Source organism: Myxine glutinosa, chromosome 7 (genome assembly GCF_964187855.1).
Source record: "Myxine glutinosa chromosome 7, kmMyxGlut1.1, whole genome shotgun sequence".
In the NCBI taxonomy this organism is placed as follows: domain Eukaryota; kingdom Metazoa; phylum Chordata; class Myxini; order Myxiniformes; family Myxinidae; genus Myxine; species Myxine glutinosa.
This window is the reverse complement of record NC_136267.1, coordinates 116753999-116774491: the sequence shown is the minus strand read 5'-3', so window position 1 is coordinate 116774491 and position 20493 is coordinate 116753999. Positions and strand designations below refer to the sequence as shown.

General features: G+C 48.5%; 1 non-coding gene across 1 annotated transcript; it reads right to left on the bottom strand.

The window, feature by feature from the left end:
* Positions 1-516: 516 nt before the first annotated feature.
* TRNAQ-CUG (transfer RNA glutamine (anticodon CUG)) lies at positions 517-588 on the bottom strand. Its single transcript has one exon. It is a non-coding gene; the product is annotated as a tRNA-Gln (tRNA).
* Positions 589-20493: the final 19905 nt, after the last annotated feature.

Sequence of the window (20493 nt, the reverse complement as noted above, 5' to 3'; positions counted from 1 at the left end):
CTTGGTAGATCTGTTGGTTGTCGAATTGGGATTTGACTTGTTCAAATCACAGCTGCGGGACATTCGGCCAGAATGGCGGCAGCTTGATTGAAACTGCTGCCGCCGATGAAGCCGGCTGAGCGTCCGGGCAGAGAATGTCTGGTTGATAGTTCCCAGTGACTGATGGCGTGCTTGCAGCGCCTTGTCCGTGCATTTGAATCACGTCGGGGTTTCCAATTTGGCGGGGAATACAAGACATCTGAGCCTTTCGGATTCCGAATCCATTCTTTATTAAACCTCAATGGTAAAAACTCTCAAAACCCCTGCCGGGAAACCATGCCAAAGCAAGGCTAAAGAAGCTTCACATGTTAAGAAACCAAAGGTAAAATGACACCGTGACAGCGCGTCATCAAATGCGTTCTGAAAATCGACAAAAATGACATCCACCAAATTAGAATCTGCTGCAACAAATGTATTGAAGTTCTTTCTGCTTTCGAGCGCTTCCATAAATTTGTTAAAGATGACAAAAGAGTAACAAGGTCCCACCGAGAATTGAACTCGGATCACTGGATTCAGAGTCCAGCGTGCTAACCATTACACCATGGAACCACTGATGTTGCTGTTTTCCTCATTCACATTCATCCTTCAAAGATTCCGATCTTCAGTCCCCATGATATGTGTTGTCGCTCTTGCTGAGACTCGACTTGAATGTGTGAAAAAAAGAAGTATGTGGTGCTGTGCACACACGACTCGATTGCCAGAGAGGTAGGCCACAACGCGTGGATACAAACAAGAGTCTTTATTACAAGCTCGCATATCAGCACTGGGCGGGCGCCGGGCTCTATCTTAGAGCCCGCATCTATGTCCCGAGGCCACGCCTTGCCCCCGGGCGTGGCCGATCGGCCGAAACGAAAGGCGGGGCATGCATTTCAGTTCCCCGCCTGGACGCTCTCGCCACCCACTGGTGCGCGGAATTATTACCCCTTGTGCCCGCCCCCCGCGCCCCCCCCCCCCCAGAATACCCGCGCACCTGAAGGGTGAGCTTGCGGGGAAGCCGGATGACCCGGCCAAAACGCCCCCTGGCGATGCGTGCAGGGCTGGGGGGTAGCGGGACGGCGGGGCTGGGGGTGCCGGGAGTCTGACCGCCGGGGGCCGGCCTCGACGCAGAGACAGAGCTATATATATATATCCAAATATATGTGCAGTTCTCCAGCTTTCAATGAGCGCAAGTAATGACGTCACTGCCATGTACATACGCTCTGCCTGTCAAGCTCTCAAGAGAACCCTCTGACAGAGCAGAATTTTGATCTTAGTTCAGATACTGTCATAAGTGCATGTAAAACTCACAGTTACCGACCTGGTTTCGCCCTTTTGGGGCTCATCAGGGCAACGCAGTGAGTACTGCATACTCTTATGACTCTGAAAACCTTTCGGTTATATACCAGTCACTTTGCGATTTCATACCATCAGTGGTGAACCGCCATTAAGGTATCCCATCCAGCTATGCTGTACCTTAATGGGAGCGATAAGTGCCATCTGCCACATGGCACATTACCTCTGGTATCCACTCATTATATGGAATCCCCTGGATGCAGCCGGGAGCAAACCAATCCAAATATATGTGCAGTTCTCCAGCTTTCAATGAGCGCAAGTAATGACTCCCCTCCCCTTCCCTCCTCCCCCTCCCTTTCCCCCCTCCCCCTCCCCCTACCCTTCCCCCTCCACCCTACCCTCTCCCCTTCCCCCCTCCCCTTTCCCCTCCCCTCCCCCTCCCCTCCCCTCCCTTTCCCCCATGCCCCTCCCTTTCCCCCCTACCCCTTCCTTTCTGCCCTACCCCTTCCCCATCCCCCTCCCCTCCCTTTCCCCCCTACCCCTTCCTTTCTGTCCTACCCCTTCCCCACCCCCCTCCACCTCCCCCTCCCCCTCCACCTCCCCCACGCCCCTCGCCCTCCCCCTCCACCTCCCCCTCCTCCCCCCACCCTCCCACTCCTCTCCCCCTCCCATCCCTCCCCCTCCCCCCTCTCCTCCCCCTCCCCCTCCACCTCCCCCACGCCCCTCGCCGCCCCTCCCCCTCCCCCTCCTCCCCCCACCCTCCCACTCCTCTCCCCCTCCCATCCCTCCCCCTCCCCCCTCTCCTCCCCTCCCCCTCTCCCTCCCCCCTCCCCCCAACCTCCGACTCCTCTCCCCCTCCCATACCTCCCCCTCCCCCCTCTCCTCCCCTCCCCCTCCCCTCCCCCCTCTCCTCCCCACCCCCCTCTCCTCCCCTCCCCCCCGTTCCCCTCCCCTCCCCCCACTCCCCACCCCCCCTCCCCTCCCCTCCCCCTTCCCCCTCCCCCCTCCCCCTCCCCTTCCCTCATCCCCTCCCCCCTCCTTCTCCCTCCCGCTCCCCCTCCCCCTCCCCCTACCCTTCCCCCTCCCTTCTCCCTCCACCCTACCCTCTCCCCTTCCCCCCTCCCCCTCCCTTGCCCCCATGCCCCTCCCTTCACCCCTACCCCTTCCTTGCCCCCATGCCCCTCCCTTCACCCCTACCCTTCTGCCTTACCCCTTCCCCATCCCCCTCCCTTTCCCCCATGCTCCTCCCTTTCCCCCTACCTCTTCCTTTCTGTCCTACCCCTTCCCCACCCCCCCTCCCCCTCCACCTCCCCCACGCCCCTCGCCCTCCCCCCTCCCCCTCCACCTCCCCCTCCTCCCCCCCACCCTCCCCCTCCTCTCCCCCTCCCATCCCTCCCCCTCCCCCCTCCCCTCCCCCTCCCCCCTCCCCCCCACACTCCCACTCCTCTCCCCCTCCCATACCTCCCCTCCCCCTCCCCCTCCCCTCGCCCCTCCCCCCTCCCCTCCCCCCTCTCCTCCCCTCCCCCTCGTTCCACTCCCCCCACTCCCCTCCCCCCTCTCCTCCCCTCCCCCCCGGTCCCCTCCCCCCACTCCCCTCCCCTCCCCCTTCCCCCTCCCCCCTCCCACTCCCCCCTCCCCCTCCCACTCCCCCTCCCTTTCCCCCCTCCCCTCCCCCTACCCTTCCCCATCCCTTCTCCCTCCAGCCTACCCTCTCCCCTTCCCCCCTCCCCTCCTCTCCCCCTCCCCTCCCCCTCCCTTGCCCCCATGCCCCTCCCTTCACCCCTACCCCTTCCTTTCTGCCCTACCCCTTCCCCATCCCCCTCCCCCTCCCTTTCCCCCATGCTCCTCCCTTTCCCCCCTACCCCTTCCTTTCTGTCCTACCCCTTCCCCACCCCCTCCCCCTCCCCCCTCCCCCTCCCCTCCCCCCCTCCCTCTCCCCTCCCCCCCTCTCCTCCCCTCCCCCCTGTTCCCCGCCCCTCCCCTTCCCCCTTCCCTCCCCTCCCCCGCCCGGCAATGCCGGGTACTTCTGCTAGTATATATATATATATATATGTATATATATATGTATATATATATATATATATATATATATATATATATATATAATATGTATATATATATATATATATATATATATATATATATATATATATATATATATATATATATATATATATACTGTATATATATATATATATTGTTACAGATACGACTTTGATGGTATGGTGGGCCGAGCGGGATGGCCGCCGTATCCGTACAAGTTACCCGATTGTACTCGAACGTCGACGAAGCCGCGCTATGCTGGCTCAATAGGAAAGAGAAGACACCCGGCTGGGTTATAATGACACAATACGACACCAGGGGTTCAGTTCTCAAGTATATTCGTACGGAAAAAGGTTAGATTACAACTACAAGAGGGACAGCATAGGAAGACAGGCACTTAGACACACTCTTATATTAACCCTAGACAGACCACAGATAAACGGGACAACGCTGACTCACACGGGATTTGATGGCAAGGAAAGCGGCAGTCGATGGCTCAGGTGCACCTGGCTCAGGGACAGAATCACGTACGGTGGTGTCCAGCAGATGCGGGGAGGTCGCTCAGCGCTCGTGGGTCGCGACTTTGGTGGAGATGCCGGGGAGGTCGCTCAGCGCTCGGGAGGGTGGCGTCTTGTCCTTCCAAGCTCGGGGCGCATCTGGCGTCACGTCCGGCGCGGGGCCGCGTATATCCGGCGGGGAGTCACGCCCTCGCTCGTTAGCTCCGCCCCATATGGCATCGGCCCATGGCTTCTCATTGGGTGCGGGGGTTACCGGCTCCGCCCTTGACGAGGGGCCGACAGGGAGCCCCCTTCTGGGTAACCCCGTCGAGCACATGTTCAATGGCGGCCAACCGAGCCGGAGTGAGGACGCAAAGCCGCTGTTGTTGTGGTTGTTGTTGGAGCTTGAGATGATGGGAAGAGATGCGGGGAGGTATGGGAAGGTCCTAAACTCCTACTGGTGCCATATCATCACATTCTGGTGCAACGAAGAGTCATAATTAATGGAAACAAGTCCTTAACTGACATAGATTAAGAATAACTAGCAAGATGTCCTATAATTGTCTACGTGTGGTGCGGGGGACCTGGGCACGACATTTAATGGGGGAATGAAGGGGAAGATCGGCTCTAATGGGTGTTGTTTACAGACAATGGGACTAGGGAATGGGGTAAGGGGAGAGTTGGGGAGTATCGGAGAAGATAGGGGAATATTTACAAGCGGATATGGAGGTCAAATTCCATATTCGCAACATTGCACCCTTCTCTACCCTCGGGGCGTCCCGACCCGATAAATTTTTACCTACTTTAGTGTGGCACGCAATGTAGTTCCCTCTACTATTAACTCTACCCTGAGTGCGACAGTTTTATAGATATTCACAAATGAGTAAATATGTCCCCCTGCGACGTTGCACCCTTCTCCTCTCAGAAACACACCCACAGGATAACCGAATCCGGAAAGAATCCTCAAACTAAACATACAGCCGGTAGGGAGCATTATTTACAAGACTACGCTGATATTTACACTACGATCCAGGACCTGTCTTTGGAGGAACACATGCAGATGTTATGCATAGAGAGAGCGCGCTTGCCAACATCGATACACCAACCCACGAGTGCTCTGTGGCCGACGGCCTTTAATAACGTGCAGAGCACCCTTTCCGAGCATCAACAGCACCACCCCACCACCAATCGGTGCAGTCACCATTGTTCAATGATTAAAAATAAATGCGACAACCCCTAACCCTGCAGGTGTCTCTTGCTCTTCTTGTGGTGCACTTGGTGTTACTTAAAAGTGGTTCACCTGTATGGCATAGGTGCCACGTTGACCCATAGGTCCATCCCCGGGTGGTGCTTGGCCGCAAACGAACTGCGGTCCATCGTGGGTGGCCACAAACATTGCGGTCCATATGGTGTATCGATCCCGGCAGCAAGCAGCGAAAGTGCAGGCCCACAACTGCGTCGCCAGCACCTCTCTCTCCTCTCTCTCTACCCCAAAGCCAGATCCTCGGAGGTGGGAGACAAAAACAAGACAAGTGAGCAAGGTGGTAAGGGCGCAAAAGTGCACGCAATGCAAGGTGATGCACACTGGGGGCACATGGGAACCAGGTGAGACAGGTACGTTCCTACCGTACGCCCCCCCCACCAGGTAACCTACATGGCCCCTCCCTTACCCCTTACTGTATCAACAAAACACAACACTACCCATAAACATCTACTTTACAAATCCACAAACATCCCTACTGTCTTCCCCGTTCCTCCCATATACCAAATTCGTCTTCTCTCCCTCCTAACCAATCAAATTTGCCATTTTCAACTCTCATCAAAATTTGCCATTTCCAACTCAACATCAAAATTTGCCATCACCAATTCATCATCAGTCCCTCCTAGGGAGGGAGAGATGGAATCACCCCAATGTCTCATCCACGTCGTGATGCGTCTCACAAATCCAACAGCAATTCTCATTTTCTGCAACATTTCTGCAACACAAACAAAGAAAACACAGGTGTGGAGTCATCATCATCACCACAGGTAAGTGGCTGCGTATGGTGCGACAGGTTCATCAATCCTAACTATCTCCTAAATGACTTTAACAACTTTACACTACCCGGGGTCTCTCTCCGGCCAAACCATTGGCCCTCTTACACTATGGGTTCTAAAAACCAATTCCCATTGGCCAAACTGTGGTGCTCTTCAATTTGGGGTCTCACTCCCCCGATTCATCTCCCGGTGCCCTCGCACAATTTCTGGGCTGCGGCGTGTACCTCTCCCAGTGGGTCTACCCACCTGCACACCTCCACCACTGCAGTTGCCTCCGAGCTTACCTGCTCCTTGCCCTAACCTAACTACCTGGGGAAGGCCCTCTGGCACTCTCCCCACTCGGTGCCCTCTCTGGCACTGGGCTACCCGGGTCCATCCTCCGGATCCTCGGGCCCCATCCACAACTCTACCGGCTCCCAGAGCCCACCTGCGGCCTCACCTGGCCGACATCCTCACAGTGGTGGAGTGCCCAACCAACTACACACACTAACAGGCTACACGCCCAGCCATTTCCACAACACTAATGCACCCATTCACAACACCATTCTGCAACCGCACCACAAATGCCAATATTCAACCACAATTTACCTGCACCCTCTACCTAACACTTACACTACCCGCCCCGGGTGCTCGTGAAAGGGGGTCCACTCTTCCCCCATCCACACCTTCGCACCATGCACACCACTCCGTACCACTTACTCCAACTCTCTCCACACACCTGTACTTGCACACCTGTGCTCTCACACCTGGTGCCACCTGCACCCTTCTCTCCCCAAGCGCATTCGCGCTGATCCACACACTCACTACTCATACACTGCTCCACACACCTGTCCAGTTGCACACCTGTGCAATCACACCTGTTCAATTCTCACAAACACGGCATCATCTCAGCTAACTACTCCCTTCTGAAACTTGCGCTTCCCAGTCGTCCCTTTAAACTATTGCGCTCCCACGTCATTATCAACCACACTAAACTACCTGCGTCCCCACTACAGGTATCAGTCACTAACTAACCTTAACGTTACCTACTGTCATCTTCTAGATCCCTACACACCATATCCTAACCCACCCGGGCTAGTTTTCACTGCCATACACCCCATAAGCTATTGCGCATTTGCCCCACCATGGGAAGGATGGTGGATTTGCCATCCCACCACATCGGGGTCTCTCACTACCAATTTTGCACATCAAATTTCAACAAATCAAAAATTTGGCCAATCACTGCCCATCATCTGCCAATCACTACTGCCAATCATCAAATTTTGTTTTTCTCCAATTTTGGGGCCAAAACACTAACCTCATCACCCAGTCTACTCACTAATACCTCTCGGTGCGCCAATTCCCGTCCAAAGCCCGGCTTCGTAAAGCCAAACAATGAATGCTGGTTGTTTTGTGCCAGCGGCTAGATGCGTCCGGCACTCGGTGCAGGGACGGGGGCTTACCCGGGCCGAGATCCCACGCATCACCTCGGCGTGGAGCCATCCAATGTCCCGATCTCGACCTGCCGGCACGCCTCAACAAAACGTGGTCGCCATAACGACCCTTCCTATCGGGCTGCCCGCTCCGCCTAGTGGAGCACGGACGCGGCCGTTCAAAGCGAGGCCCAGCACGCACCGAGGGCCCGATTCGGCTATAAGTCGTTCTAAACTCTACCCCGTCTAACGTCGATGCTTCACCTGGACGCTTACACCCCGCAGCCCGTTCCTTGCTCACACATCCAGTCGTGCCCATGCTCCTCGTACCGTTCCTTACACACCCAGGTACACCCATTCCACTCACAGCCTTGGTCACACACCTGACCACCGAACACTTTGGCACACATTCGTTGGTCGCACACCTCACCAATACACCGCTTCGCACCCCCTCCTCGGTCACCTCCTCTGTGACAATCACAGGTGTGCTCTCATTCGCACACCCAACCACGTGCCTCACCACCAACTCCAGCGTGCATTCCCACTCACGCTCTACCATTCCAGGTGTGCATCCTTCCATCCCAGGTGTACATCCTCGCTCACCTGTCACAACTAACTCACGCTCCATGTCACTCTCACTACTTTCACCTCCACTCGTGACAACGCACTCACCCTTACTCTTGACAGCACACTCTTTCCCCATGCACCTGTCCGTCACACACCTTTCTCGCGCACACTCTCCCGTCACACCCTCTGTAACACTCACCACAGGTGGACACTCTTCCTTACTTCTGACAGCGCACTCTTTCCTCATGCACCTGTCCGTCACACACCTTTCTCGCGCACACTCTCCCGTCACACCCTCTGTAACACTCACCACAGGTGGACACTCTTCCTTACTTCTGACAGCGCACTCTTTCCTCATGCACCTGTCCGTCACACACCTTCCTCGCGCACACTCTCCTGTCACACCCTCTGCAACACTCACCACACCACGCTTCCATGTGCTCCCTCGCACACGCGCTACGACCGACTCATTCTCGCCAGCACCCTCACTACTCCTTGGCACGCACTTTTTCCTCACACACCCCAGAGTCGGACTTTCTCGCACACCTCCTTTTTCGCACACCAGACCTGTCGCACACTTCACCAACGGCCTCTCACGAACACCCGGGTCCATCTCGACCCCCAAGCTCCTTAAATCCCCTGGCGCATCATACGCACGACCATATTGGTCACCACTTACACCGGGTCCTCTTCCTCTTCGCTTCTCCTCCATCACCTGCGAATCCCTCATCCGGTTAATGAGCACATCATCACGATCCAAACACAGACTTTGGACCAATTCTTTCATCTCCTCTTTTATCTCTTTGTTATCCCCTCTCCGTCGCTTCTTAATTTCGCTCACCCCTTCTTCCACTTCTTCTAATTTGTGCCTCACCTCTTTTATTCCCCGGTATGTCTCCTCAAGCTCGTCCTCCAAGGCTACCTTGACCGTTTCCATGTGCGTCCTCACCTGCCGGTCCTTCGTCTCCATTACCTCTATCACCTCGTCCAACCTCGTTGTCAGTCCCTCACGTACCATCTGACATTCCCTCTTCGTCGCTACCAAGTCATCTTTGAGTTCTTTCTGTGTCGCCTTTAAACCTCCTAATACCGCAGTGTTCCTTTGAACCTGCTCCACTAACTCCGTCTGTCCCACCGTCAGCTGCTCCACCTCTTGCGTCAGGTCCTCTATGCCCCCTTGTAACTTTACAGTCGCCTTTCTCACCTCCTTTTCCATGTGCTCCTCACAGTGCCTCACCTCCTCGCGCACTCCTCCGACTTCCTCACTCACTCCTCTTCTGATCTCTTCTCCCATCACTTGCATCTCCTGCCCAGATGCCACCCTCATCTGCTCCATTTCCTCCCTGTGAGCATCCAGTTTGGCTTCTACCCCCATTCTGACCCCCTCTATCTGCTGCCCCATTTGGTTAACTTCCCTTTCCGCTTGGTCCCTCATGTCCCTCAATTTGCCTTCCATGGTGTTTTCTAACCCCTCTAACCCATTTTTCACTCCCTCTATCTGATTCTCCTGGGCAGCCATTCTATTTTCTACCCCCTCTAACCCCTTTTGCATCCCTTCCATTTGATTCTCTTGAGCGGCCATTCTGTTTTCTACCCCCATTAACCCATGTTTCACCCCTTCTATCCCATTGTCTAACCCCTCTAATTTCTTGTCTAATCCCTCTATTCTACTCCCTAACCCCCCGATCTGCGCCCCCATGTCCTCCCTCAATTTCTCGCTATTGGACCCCATTTGGCCCTCCAATCGCTCACTATTCTTTTCCATAAGGGCCGTCATTTGTATAAAAAACAAATTCCAATCCACCGGGGGCGCTGCCACGGTCGCTGGCGCGGTGATCAGCGAGGCGCCATTTTGCGCGCCCGCTTCTTCGTGCGTGACGGCGCTATTTTGCGCGTCTGCTACCCCCGCTGTTTCGCTCTCCTCATGTCCCTCAATTTGGTCCTGGACCGACCCTGCTTCACTCTCCCCTACCGGACCCCAGCCGTCTTGATCCGCCATAGCGCGACTTGCAAAATTCGAGTTTCGTAAAACAAAACAAATTTCGGCCGCTCCAAATTTTGACCAAATTTTTTTTTTTTTCGTTATAATTTCGGCGAGCACAGTAAATGCGCTCCGCTCCGGATCGATTCTCCCTCCCAAAATTTGGGCCTAACTAATTTAGTCCCGGGTCTCCGAATCTCACTCCTCGACACCAATTGTTACAGATACGACTTTGATGGTATGGTGGGCCGAGCGGGATGGCCGCCGTATCCGTACAAGTTACCCGATTGTACTCGAACGGCGACGAAGCCGCGCTATGCTGGCTCAATAGGAAAGAGAAGACACCCGGCTGGGTTATAATGACACAATACGACACCAGGGGTTCAGTTCTCAAGTATATTCGTACGGAAAAAGGTTAGATTACAACTACAAGAGGGACAGCATAGGAAGACAGGCACTTAGACACACTCTTATATTAACCCTAGACAGACCACAGATAAACGGGACAACGCTGACTCACACGGGATTTGATGGCAAGGAAAGCGGCAGTCGATGGCTCAGGTGCACCTGGCTCAGGGACAGAATCACGTACGGTGGTGTCCAGCAGATGCGGGGAGGTCGCTCAGCGCTCGTGGGTCGCGACTTTGGTGGAGATGCCGGGGAGGTCGCTCAGCGCTCGGGAGGGTGGCGTCTTGTCCTTCCAAGCTCGGGGCGCATCTGGCGTCACGTCCGGCGCGGGGCCGCGTATATCCGGCGGGGAGTCACGCCCTCGCTCGTTAGCTCCGCCCCATATGGCATCGGCCCATGGCTTCTCATTGGGTGCGGGGGTTACCGGCTCCGCCCTTGACGAGGGGCCGACAGGGAGCCCCCTTCTGGGTAACCCCGTCGAGCACATGTTCAATGGCGGCCAACCGAGCCGGAGTGAGGACGCAAAGCCGCTGTTGTTGTGGTTGTTGTTGGAGCTTGAGATGATGGGAAGAGATGCGGGGAGGTATGGGAAGGTCCTAAACTCCTACTGGTGCCATATCATCACATTCTGGTGCAACGAAGAGTCATAATTAATGGAAACAAGTCCTTAACTGACATAGATTAAGAATAACTAGCAAGATGTCCTATAATTGTCTACGTGTGGTGCGGGGGACCTGGGCACGACATTTAATGGGGGAATGAAGGGGAAGATCGGCTCTAATGGGTGTTGTTTACAGACAATGGGACTAGGGAATGGGGTAAGGGGAGAGTTGGGGAGTATCGGAGAAGATAGGGGAATATTTACAAGCGGATATGGAGGTCAAATTCCATATTCGCAACAATATATATATATATATATATATATATATATATATATATATATATATATATATATATATATATATATATATATATATATATATATATATATATATATATATATATATATACACACCACATGTCTATGTCTATGTACAGTCGTGGCCAAAATTGGCACCCTTGCACTTTTGTCAAATACACAATTTCTTCCAGTAAATTATTGAAATTAAAAAATATTTTGGTATCCACATACGTATGTATTGTTTGGTTTGCAGTGGAACAAAACAAAAAAAGCTGAAAAAATTACGAAATATTAGCTTATTCCACAAAGAAATCCTAAAATGGCCAGGACAATATTATTGGCACCTTTTAGAAGTTGTTAGAAATAATTACATTTCAAGCAGGTGATTCTCCTTTACTTTAGAATTGAACTCACCTACGGTGAGTTGCAGGTGCCTACAATATAAAAATCACTCATTCAACCAGTTTCAATAGAGAAAAGGAGTCGTTCCACTGTTTTGTGTCACTGTGTCTACCACAATGAGCATGGAGAAAAGAAAGAAAACCAGGGAATTGTCTGAGGAGGTCAGACACAGGATTGTAGCCAAGCATGGACAATCTCAAGTCTACAAGTCCATCTCCAGAGACCTTGGTGTTCCTGTATCCACTGTACGCAATGTTATCAGGAAGTTTAAGGCCCATGGCACTGTAGCCAACCTCCCTGGACGTGGCCACAAGAGAAAACTTGATCGAAGATTGCAACGAAGGATTGTTCGAATGGTGGAGAAAGCACCTCGATCAACTGCCAAACAGATCAAGCTGACCTTCAGACACAAGGTACGACATTTTCAACTTGCACCATCCGTCACCAACTCAATGAAAGGGAGTTCTCTCCTCTCACTGCTCTCACTGCTGTGAGAGAGACAAAGGAAAGCCCGACTGGAGTTTGCCAAAACATACCTGAACAAGCCAAAATCCTTCTGGGAGAATGTCCTGTTGACAGATGAGACCAAATTAGAGCTTTTTGGTAAAGCACATCATCTCTGTTTACAGAAAACAAACAGAGAAATGAAGCCTTCAAAGAAAGAAACACCTTCACTTCAGTCAAACATGGTGGAGGTTCAGTGATGTTTTGGGGTTGCTGTGCTGCCTCTGGCACTGGGTGCCTTGAATGTGTCCTTGGCATCATGTAATCAGGAGATTATCAAGGCATTTTGGAGTGCAATGTTCAACCTAGTGACAGAAAGCTGGGTCTCCATTGAGGGTTGTGGGTCTTGCAGCAGGACAATGACCCCAACACACTTCAAAAAGCACCCAGGAATGGTTCAAGACAAAACGCTGGACTGTTCTGAAGTGGCCAACAATGAGTCCAGATCTAAATCCCATTGAACACCTTTGGAGAGATCTGAAAACAGCAGTTGGGAGAAGGCACCCTTCAAATGTGGGAGAACTGGTGCAGTTTGCACAAGAAGAGTGGACCAAACTGCCAGTAGAGAGGTGGAGGAAGCTCAGTCAGGGCTTTAGGAAGCACTTGACTGCAGTTATTTTGTCCAAAGACTGTGCTACCAAATATTAAGTCGTGTGTCAATAATTTTGTCAATGCCATTTCTTTTTATTTTCTGATTTAAATGGATTTAGTTCTGAATCAAAAACGAAGGTTCTGTAATATTAACAGTGAAATAACGAATTGTGGAGACCAAATACTTTAGTCAATTTCAACTTATTTTTGGAGAAAATTGTGAGTTCTTTGAAAAACGTGCAAGGGTGCCAATATATTTTTTGGCCAGGACTATGTATATGTATACTGTACTGTATATGTATATGTATACTATATATGTATAATTGTATATGTATACTATATATGTATGTGTATACTATATATATATGTATATATATATATATGTATGTATATATATATATATATATATATATATATATATATATATATATATATATATATATATACAGTGCATTCACAAAGTAATCAGACCCCTTCACTTTTTTCACATTTTGTTATGTTGCAGCCTTATGCTGAAATCGTTTAAATTCATTTTTCCCCTCATCAATCTACACTCAATACCCCATAATAACAAAGAGAAAACAGGATTTTAAAAAGTTTTGCAAATTTATTAAAAAGAAAAAACTGAAATATCACATTGACATAAGTATTCATACCCTTTGCTATGACACTTTAAATTTAGCTCAGGTGCCTCCCATTTCTCTTGATCATCTTTGAGATGTTTCTACACCTTGATTGGAGTCCACCTGTGGTAAATTCAATTGATTGGACATGATTTGGAAAGGCACATACCTGCCTATATAAGGTCTCACAGCTGATGATGCATATCAGAGCAAAAACCAATCCATGAGGTCGAAAGAACTGCCTGCAGAGCTCAGAGACAGGATTGTGTTGAGGTACAGATCTGGGGAAGCCTACAAAAAAATTTCTGCTGCATTGAAGGTTCCCAAGAGCACAGTGGCCTCCATAATTTTTAAATGGAAGAAGTTTGGAACAACCAGGACTCTTCCTAGAGCTGGCCGCCCGGCCAAACTGAGCAATCCGGGGAGGAGGGCCTTGGTAAAAGAGGTGACCAAGAACCCGATGGTCACTCTGGCTGAGCTCCAGAGATCCTGTGTGGAGATGGGAGAAACTTCCAGAAAGACAACCATGACTGCAACACTCTACCGATCTGGGCTTTATGGCAGAGTGGCCAGACGGAAGCCAAACAGTTCAATCTTGGTTTCATCAGACCACAGAATCTTGTTTCTCACAGTCTGAGAGTCCTTTAGGTGCTTTGTTGCGAACTCCAAGTGGGCTTTCATGTGTCTTTCTCAGAGGAGAGGCTTCCGTTTTGGTTTGGAGGCGATGAGCGACCGACCGGCAAGCCTTACCAACCATTTGGAGATGCAACGCTGAGTGCCGGCACTATACAAAAGGCCATTATTAATTTTATTTTACCATTCCCTTGTCTATATATGAGTCAGAGTGGAGGATCCTCAACCTAGGAATTTTAGTTTTACCTCGCATTCATTTTAATTGCTTGCATGTATTTTCATAAAATCATTATTTTGTTGAATTTGACTTTTCTTGTCCTGGTTCGTCTTTGTGTTTGTGGGGATCAGCTAACCCCTGCGTGTGTTGTGTTTCCGATCAGATAAGGCCTCGAACCATCTCGCACGCACAAAAACATAATACCACCAAGTTGGGTATATGCCTCGGAGTAACGCTTATTTTGGTCATTCGTCCTCTTGGGGTCTTGACCCCAGGGACACGACAATATTCTATAAATATAAGTTTGTGTCTGTCCGTGCGTCAGTGGCTGCTTTCAGTGCAGCTTATTTAGCCTTAGTTTGAATCCCGACCCAGCTATATACTGTCATCCAAGTGTTGTATAGACTGGGTGATTCATCAATGTGTGTGCCGGCCCACCAATGGATGTTAAACTGGGTGTCCCATCACCAGCATTAGTTGATGGACATGTTAAAAATCCCACGGTGTCCTTCGCGAAGAGTCGGCAAGCCATTTCCAGCACCCTGGGCAAATTACAAAATTCCTGCCCTAACCTTAGTCAAACGTGGCGCCTGACCAGCCGGTTCGTGAAAGACTTAAGCGAAACTTCCCCCAGCCAACCCCGTAAGAGCATGGGACTTCAAACAAAGCATAACGTGATCTATCACCAGCCATGACTCTTCAATCATGTAACAATGAGGAAGTGAGCTGACGAGGGATTTCGCTATACTGTTAAAAAAATTTTTACAGGACAATCTTGGGCCTCTATGAACATAGAGGCAATGACCCCCTGTTGACTCTCCCTCTCATTGGCCCTGATACCACCTACCATCAGTCCCAATGAATCAAATACAATCACAGTCCCACTGGCTTCCATCCAATCAGTAATGTTGACAATAAAAGCCGCTCGGCTTACCGAGTTGTAGGCCACCGATGCAAGTCTGAAATGAAGCTTGTAATGGCTGAATACGGATCATCATAGGAATTCTGAATAATCTTTACTCATTTGTGGAAGCTTCGACTGCGTTCTTTTCCCCCGGCTTGAAAAAATGAATAACATTCACCCCCACTGCTGCTACGCGACTTCCTAGAAGGCGCCATCATAATACATATTCCAAGATGGCCATCAGAAATTCTGTGCGAAATACCAGAAATGGTTTCAATTTAAATCAGGAGATTGACTCTAAAACCTTCCACTTTTCCCCCTGATTAACTCCTTGGTTGTGTTGGCAGTGTGTTTTGGGTTATTGTCTTGCTGCATGGTAAAGCACTGCCCAATAAGTTTGGAGGCATGTTCTTGTACATAGGCAGATAAAATGTTTCTGTACACTTCCAAATTCATTCTGCTGCTGCCATCATTAGTTACATCATCAATAAAGATGAGTGAGCCAGTTCTAGATGCAGCCATGCAAGCCCAAGCCATGACACTGCCTCCACCATGCTTCACAGATGAGGTAGTATGCTTTGGATCATATGCAGTTCCTTTCTTTCTCCACACTTTCGCCTTTCCATCGCTTTGGTAAAGTTTTATCTTGGTCTCATCTGTTCATGAAACTTTGTTCCAGAACTCACTGGCTCACCTCTGTACTCTTTGGCAAATTATAATCTGGCTTTTCTATTTTTGGTGCTGATGAGATGTTTGCATATTGCAGTGTAGCCTTTGTAATTATTCTGTCTTCTGTGAATGGTAGATTGTAACACTTTCACCCCTGCACTCTGGGTGTTGTTGGTGATGTCACTGACAGTTGTTTTAGAGTTTGTCTTCACAGCTCTGATGATTTTTATGTTATCAACTGCAGTAGTGTTCCTTGGCCAACCTTGCCATTGTATATTGCTAAGTACCCTAATGGTTTCTTTCTTTTTCAAGATATTCCAAATTGTAGTATTTGCTATGCCAAATGTTTGTGCTATGGTTCTAATTTAATTATTCTGTTCTTTCAGCTTCCAAATTGCTTGCTTTTCTTTCATAGACAGTTGTGTAGTCTTCATGTTGGTTTATGCCTACTGACTCCAAAGGCAAAAGCAAAGTCTGAAACCAAGACTAGACATTCACAGCTCTTATATGTATGAACGATCATTGCACCAAGAAACACCTGAGCAACAGGAAACACCTGTCAACCATTTGTTCCAATACTTATGCTTACCTAAAATAAATAAAAGCTGGTGTTCTGTACTCTTGCCTTATATGAATCTTTTGATCTCAAATCAAAATTGGAGTATATAGCAATATTAACAAATTTGACTTCACTGTTCCAATACTTATGGAGAGCACTGTATTTCTATGGTTATAAATATTGTTTGTTTGGTTCCAGGGCCTGTGGGGGATATTTTCCCTACAGTAGTATGTAATATATGAACCAAGAAATTCAATGTCCATCAACTTGTCAGAAGAACGTCACAAATTTAATTCCCGAGGAGGACAACACTTTCTGTCTTCAAAAATACACAGCAAGAAAACAATTACCCTTATTAAACCAAGAAGAGCAAGATACAATTCACAAAAACACACAAGGAAGGTTTACAACAAATCTTAGATCAAAGTCCAGGGTGAAAATCCTGGTACAGTAGGGATGCGCAAGGAAATATCATACCAAACACCAACATGCACAGTATACAGTAACATACAGAATCAACCAGCCAAGTGAAGTATCCTGGCTATTTAGTCATTCGTTCTGATTTTTTATACAGTTTCAAGTGGGAGGAGCAAGAGGAGGGGGGGGGGAGGAGTGAAGAGAGGGGAGGGGAGCAGTAGGACTGGTTGGGCAAAGTTTGGGTGGGAGGGGACAAGTGGAGGGGGGAGGAGCGAAGAGAGGGGCGGAGAGCAATAGGATTGGTTGGGCAAAGCTTGGGTGGGAGGGAGTAGGTGTCGAGGATGAGGTTGCCTCCTGCTGATAGTAGGTTTGCATCCCAAATTCTTTCTGCTTTCCCATTGTCTCCTGCAAAACACCTGGAGCCCTGTCTCTAATCCCTTCAAAAACACCTGAAGGTCATTCTCAGTGAAATGGATATGTCTTTTACTCATTTTAAAAGATCACTTACTTTATTTCAAAGTACATTTTTAAACAATATTAGCCTTAGTCACAACCAAATAATTACAGCGCCTCCATTATTAAACTATACCAAATGATTTACCATTCTGTGGGTTTATCTGTAATTCATTCATTGTTCGATGCAAGGGTGAGTATACAATGTTGCAAATTAACACACTAGTAACATGAGTTTTAATAAGTCATGTTTAAGACTTGTAATTAAATAAGAAAAGTCCTTATTTAATAAATAGGTATTTACTTCACAATTTGCCGCACTAAAACCCATCTAAAAACTCAGAAGTTCAATTTGTTGCAGACGGTTCGTTCTTGGAGAGATTTTCCCGAGAACGCTGGCAATTAAAGAAAAGGCGTCCGCTGACTCTGTTTATACAACGGTCAGCGGAGGGAGGATTATTTCAGCGCAGAGGGGATTGTTTTCCTCCATTGTTTCAACTCTACAATAATTACCAAGTACAATGTTTACCTTTGACTTCATATTGAGTCGATTATTCACTAGTTTCAAAAGCACAAAGGGATTTGTAAAGCAATTCAGTGGATGCTAATTACTCCAGGCAGCTGGTCAGACATGGTGTTTATCAGCTACTAGTTTTGCCATTATTTAATTTATTTACTAAGAAGACAATATCTTTTCTCCAACTTACTTCCATCATCACATTATTTTCCAACAAAACATCCCATCTGTATTACATATTCCCTTCAGTTAGAAAAATGATTTTGCCATGGCAATATGCGATCTGCCATTGCCTTACACTAAGAGTTTTACATTTTCTTGAGCAAATGATTCTGGGCAGTGTCGGAGATAACGTGCCAACTGGAGGAAATCCCAAATAGACATGGGAAGAAATAAAAAAACACCTGCAGACTAGGAATGCAGGGTTGAGGCTCATAAAAGTTGCTTGCTTTATAAATTTACACTTCCACAGGCCACAAGAGAAATTATACTAGATTTTTGCATCTATTGGTAAAAGGACACGCGTCCTTCCGTGTGTGTGTGTGTGTGTGTGTGTGCGTGCGTGTGTGTGTGTGTGTGTATGTGTGTGTGTGTGTTATATACACGGCTACTGCTCACTTGTACTAACAGGAAATGTTACGAACCCGACCCCTCTCATCCACGGATATCCCTCGTATTCCTATATTTTCACGAGTCTGATTTGCATTTAGGAGCAGAACTATTATGGTTAACTATCTTGAAATTGCCACTATTTCATCTAAATGCTGAAAATAATTCTGAAAAGACGATTTGAATTACAACGGTAGGTTAAAAGTGCCCGACAAACAGAACCAAGTCAGTGTAAACACACACACAGTGCATACGCAAAAGCCCTCATTTAGCATTCACACATCATTTCAAAATGTGGCGGATTACCTCATGCTTACTTTATTACATTTACTATCGGAATAACTAAGCCACATTAAGCAATGTTACCCCTAGAAGCCACTATTTACATCCAGGGCCACCAAGAGCCAGAATTGGCCCGGGGAAATACGCAGTCGGCCTCCTTTCATCCGGGCCCCCTTCAAAAAATAATTCTTCCCATCAGCCTATAGCTACGGAGCTTTCCATATTCTAGTCAGAACAAGCACACGCCATGTTTAAGGAAAATTGGGGTGTTATTCTTTTATTCCTATATGCAGATTCGTTTCTTATCCCATTTCATGCGGATGTGGTTTGGCTAACATTCCTGTGTTAATTTACGTCATTATGTCATTACCACGATTATCGTTATGTAAATTGTTCCCACAGTAGTTTATTTCATTTGGAGGGTGTTACTCCCCATGGTAATGGTATGCCAGGGAATCACGCTGAGTGGCTTGGAGGGAGACACAAAATAAAGCTGCCCACGGTGTTTTATAGTCACAAAATCATTATATGAAACCAAAATAAATTGAAGGAATAATTACGGGCCCCTTTTAGGTCCAGGCTCCGGAGTGGTTACCACCCCATCTCAGCGCCCCTGCTTACATCCTCCCAGCTAGACATTCTCCCACTCACAGCCACTCTTTGCCTTCTATCACTAAGCCAGTTTTCAATCCATTTAGCTACCTGACCAGCCACTCCACATGTTGCCACCTTGGCTAGCAACCTCCTATGTGGTATCTTATCAAATACCTTCTCATGTCTAGATGTATTATGTTCACAGCACTTCCCTCATCCGCCCAATCAGAAACTGCTTCATATAATCCTAATAATTTTGTTAAACACTATCTCTGTTTTGTAAATCCATGCCTTTAATTAGTTTGTATTTATTTAAATGGTTCCTCATCTGATCCTTAATTAATGTCTCCAAAACCTTCCTTACAACTGAAGTCGAAATAAGAAGTCTATAGTTCCCCTCTTTCATTCCTCTTTTCTCCCGCCTCTGGAACAAACTCCCTCACTATATTCAATCCCACTCCTCCCTCCAGGTCTTTAAAACAGCTGTTCACCACCATCTTTTGTCTTCCCCCATCCAAAACCTTGATCTTTTCTACTCCCGTTAATTCACCCCAGATCCACTTTTATGAAATTCAGACTTCTTTCCTGGAAGTCCTTGCAGTGTCCATGCGTTTTATACCTCTCCCACCGCCCCCCCATTCCCGTGCCTCCTCCCCCCAAGCCCTCTCCCTCCCACAGATCTTCCGATGTCCTTGCTCTCAAATGTTGTACTTGTGTGCTTCCCTCTCTCTCCCCATATTGTCTCCCGCTCCCTTTATCTTATGTTTTATGTGTCAGTTTGTTGTTTTGTGATTAATGTTAGTTCTTGCACGAGCCTCGATCTTGTATACAAAAAAAGAAATAAAAAAAAACTTTGAGATTTCATGTGATATATCGGTTTTAGCCATATCTCGTAATGGTGAAGATTTACTTTAAAATATTCTCGGATCTGAGTTTGGATTCAAATCTTCACCAAAATGGAATCAATTCTTCCTTGTCACACATCCAATCTGTGATCCAAGTTTCGTACGAATACGTCAATAACTTTTTGAGATATCCTGTTCACACACTTTCGGTGATCGAGATAATACATCTTCGCTTTTAATGCATATACCGCATTCGGGCGTCCAATCATCACTAAAACAGTTGACGTCACATAGTGTAAATAAATTATAAATCGGTTTGCATTTATTATATACAAGAGCAGAAGTACCCGGCGTTGCCAGGCGGGGGAGGGAGGGGAGAGGAGGTGAGGAGGGGGGAGGGATGGGAGGGGGGCAGGGGGGAGGAAGGGGAGAAGGGAAGGGGGATGCAGGAGAGGAAGGGGGTTCATATATATATGCTGGTGGGTGAATGTGGCTCACGTTTCTGAGTTGGACATCT